General features: G+C 48.9%; 1 pseudogene; it reads left to right on the top strand.

Moving 5' to 3' along the window:
* Nucleotides 1-699: 699 nt before the first annotated feature.
* Nucleotides 700-2072, top strand: LOC118650537 (annotated as a pseudogene).
* Nucleotides 2073-4132: the final 2060 nt, after the last annotated feature.

The raw sequence follows: 4132 nt of genomic DNA, 5'->3' as shown, positions 1-4132 counted from the left end.
CCCCTTAGCTTCCATTAGGGTGACAACAGCATGAGGCACTTTAACATTTAAGTTCTGTCCCAGAGTGAACTTGTCTGACTCTTTGACTAATAAGGCTGTGGCTGCAAGGCCCCTGAAGCATGGGGGCCACTCAGAGGCAACCGGGTCAATCTGTTTGGAGGTATAGGCTACTGGCCTCTGCCAGGGTCCCATCTCCTGAGTCAGAACTCCCAGGGCTACCCTGTTGTTCTGGTGAATGAAAAGATTAAAGTCCCGAGTCACATCTGGGAGCCCTAGGGCCAGCGCCTTGGTGAGCTTTGTCTTTATGGTCATGAAGGCTTTTTCCTATTCAGGACTCCAGTTAATGGGTGCCTTTTCCTCTCCTTTTAAGACTTCATAGAGGGGCTTAGCTAGATTTGGGAATCCTGGGATCCAAATTCGACAGAGCCCTACAGCCCCTAGGAATTCCTGAATCTGTTGCCAGGTACTGGAACTGGTATGGCACATACTGCCTGTTTTCTTTCTGTCCCTAGCCTTCATTTCCTTTGGGTAATTCAGAAACCTAGGTAATTGACCTCCCTCTGACAGATTTGAGCCTTCCTTTTGGACACCCAATAACCTGTTTCAGTTAAGAGTCTTAGAAGGGAGTCCTCGCAGCACCACACATTGTGACTAAGCGCTCACCCTGTGTGTCTGCAGCTCCCTTCTTTCTCAGGCGACATCCGGCGGCTAGACATTCACCATGTCTATTCTGAAGGTGCACGCCAGAGAGCTCTTCGACTCTTGTGGGAACCCCACTGTTGAGGTGGATCTCTACACCGCAAAAGGTCTCTTCAGAGCTGCTGTGCCCAGTGGTGCCTCAACTGGTATCTACGAGGCTCTAGAGCAGTGGTTCTCAACCTTCCTAATGCCGCGACCCTTTAATACAGCTCCTCATGTTGTGGTGACCCCCAACCATAAAATTATTTTCGTTGCTACTTCATAACTGTAATTTTGCTACTGTTATGAATCGTAATGTAAATATCTGATATGCAGGATGTATTTTCATTGTTACAAATTGAACATAATTAAAGCATAGTGATTAATCACAAAAACAATATGTAATTATATATATGTTTTCCGATGGTCTTAGGTGACCCCTGTGAAAGAGTCGTTCGACCCCCAAAGGGGGCACGACCCACAGGTTGAGAACCACTGCTCTAGAGCTTCGGGACAATGACAAGACGCACTATCTGGGGAAGGGTGTCTCCAAGGCTGTTGAGCACATCAATAAAACTATTGCACCTGCACTGGTTAGCAAGAAGCTGAGCGTGGTGGAGCAGAAGATCGACAAGCTGATTATTGAGATGGACGGGACGGAAAATAAGTCTAAATTCAGTGCCAACGCCATACTAGGAGTGTCCCTGGCATTCTGCAAGGCTGGGGCTGTTGAGAAAGGGGTGCCCCTGTACTGCCGCATTGCTGACCTGGCTGGCAACACCGGGGTCGTCCTGCCAGTTCTGGCTTTGAATGTCATCAATGGTGGTTCTCACGCTGGCAACAAGTTGGCCATGCAGGAGTTCATGATCCTCCCCGTAGGCACCGCCAACTTCAGGAAAGCCATGCGCATGGGGCTGAGATTTACTACACCCTGAAGAACGTCATCAAGGAGAAGTATGGGAAAGACGCCACCAACGAGGGGGAGGAAGGTGGCTTTGCTCCCAACATCCTGGAGAATAAGGAAGCCCTGGAGCTGCTAAAGAACGCCATCGGGAAAGCCGGCTACACCGATAAGGTGGTCATCAGCATGGACGTGGCTGCCTCCAAGTTCTTCAAGTCTGGGAAGTATGACCTGGACTTCAAGTCACCCGATGACCCCAACAGGTACATCACCCACGACGATCTGGCCAACCTGTACTAAGTCCTTCATCAAGAACTACCCAGTAGTGTCTATTGAAGACCCCTTCGACCAGGACGACTGGGAAGCGTGGTGCAAGTTCACTGCTAGCACGGAGATCCAGGTGGTGGGGGACGACCTCACAGTGCCCAACCCGAAGCGGATTGTCAAGGCCATGAGCGAGAAGTCGTGCAACTGGCTCCTATGTGCAAAATAAAGTCTTCAGTGTCCTTGGGGGGGGGGGGGGGCGGCTGGAAAGAGTCTTAGAAGGGTTCGTGTTCCTTCCCAACACTGAATTCGAGTGGAGCTAGCCAGTAGGAGGTTGTCTATGTATTGGAGTAGAACGCACCCCATGTCTTATCCTGGAAATTTGGACAAATCTGATGCTAGTGCTCCACTAACAAGAGTCGGAGAGTTCTTGAATGCTTGTGGCATTCTGGTCCAGGTGAACTGTTCCTTAGCCTCTGTGGTTGGGTTTTCCCACTCGAAGGCAAACAGGGACTGACTGGAGGGTGCCAGCTGAAGGCAGAAAAAGGCATCTTTTAGATCTAGACATGTAAACCATTCCACTTCTGACGGAATGCTGCTCCCATTTTGACTAAAAGGTCTCTGCCCATTAGAGGGACCTGGCAATCTGGCAAGTACAGAAATTCATAAACCACCTGGTGGCTGTCTAACTGACATCAGTAGGGGGTGGCAGAATGATCTGCGGGTGTGGTCCCCTGTAGCTCCGATAACAGCGACTTCCCATCCTGAGAGGGGAGCCACTTTCTGAGTAACTACTGAGTGCTCTGCCCCTGTATCAACTATAAAGTTCAGTCTGGCCCCCCGATATTCATTTCGACCATGGGCTCATGGGGGCCCAGTTTGAAAAAGCCCGGTCTGTCCTAGCCGGAGTCTGCTGCCGCCAGTCCGATGAGGTCTGAAAAGGCTGTGGAACTTTCATTAGGCCTCTGGAAAACCTCAGAAGTCTTGCCATATTCGAGAGCCCCTGGAGGAAGACCAGTGGATATCTCTCTAACCTGGCCCTCCCATCCTCTGAATTTGGGTCCCATCTGGGTTTCACATCTGGGAGAGCCTCCCTGGCTTATCTGTCTGTGTCTAATGTCCCTGCTGGGGCCTGGGTCTGGAGCCATTTCTGAGTTTCTGTTATTCTCATGTGCTCCGCAGTGTTAAAAAGAGTGAGAAAGAGTTGCTTGCAGTCTACCCAGGTGGGCTTATGGGTCTGAAAAATTGACTCCAGAGGTAAATCATGGCTTGAGGTTTTTTTGAATAAGCAGGTGTGAGACTTCCAATTTAAGAGATCGGTCATAGCGAAAGGCTGGTAGTAAAAGACTGATCCCCCCTCTTGTGGGATCCCATTTTCTCCAATTATATGAGGACCCTGCATTTCTCAGAGAGGCATCTGGAAAGCTGGGAGTGGTTTGGGTCCCTGATCAGCTGAGCGCTAACGTCTTCCAACTGGCTCTGGAGAGTCTGGCTTGGGGGAGACAGAAAGAGATTGTGCGTATAAGCTTCCCTGGCTAGGCAAAGGAGTACTGGGTACCGCTTGAGGCACATATGGAGGTGGTAGAACTGGCAGGGCTTCCTCAGAGGGGTTCCTGCAGAATAGGAGGCTTATTCTCCTTCTGAGGGGCCTGCCCTTTTTCCTTATATACAGAAAACCGGATCCAAAGTGACTTCACTTTGCTATTTCCAGCTACTGGTCAATATAAGGGAAATGGTCGGGATGACCTGGGTCTCCTGTGAACATTCCTGATCGTGGGGACATCCAATGTGCCCTCCAGTGGCCATCCTACTCCAAAAGATGGCCAGTCTATTTCACATATCCTTTGTAACTCCCAGGGGACTAGTTTTACCCCATAGTCCCCAATAAACCCCTTTTTAAAATTCCTTACCATACATTCTAAGTAGAGTTTGTGGAGCAGCTATTACCCATGTTGCAGGGAGGGACCGGGTTGCCTCCCTTAAAAAAAAAAAAAAAAAAACCTGAATAACAGAACTAATCAAAATAAGTCTTGTTTTCTAACTTAATTTGTCCTTGGGTGTGGACAGCAAATGACACTAATCAGATTTCTGCTATCAGTCTCCCTGAGTACATTGATGGAAGCTATTTAACCTCTGTTTAGGGAGGCAAAATGCAAATCATTTATTCCAAGTGTCCTTGGTTTAGGGAAGACAGGATTTACAAGATGGCTCCAATGTCCTTGATTTAGGAAAGACAGGATTTAAAGATTTAGGGAAGACAGGATTTACAAGATGCCTTGATTTAGGGAA

The sequence above is a fragment of the Myotis myotis genome, unplaced genomic scaffold (assembly GCF_014108235.1).
Source record: "Myotis myotis isolate mMyoMyo1 unplaced genomic scaffold, mMyoMyo1.p scaffold_m19_p_3, whole genome shotgun sequence".
In the NCBI taxonomy this organism is placed as follows: Eukaryota; Metazoa; Chordata; class Mammalia; order Chiroptera; family Vespertilionidae; genus Myotis; species Myotis myotis.
Note: the sequence above shows the minus strand (reverse complement) of the source record. Positions and strands in the feature narration are given on the sequence as shown.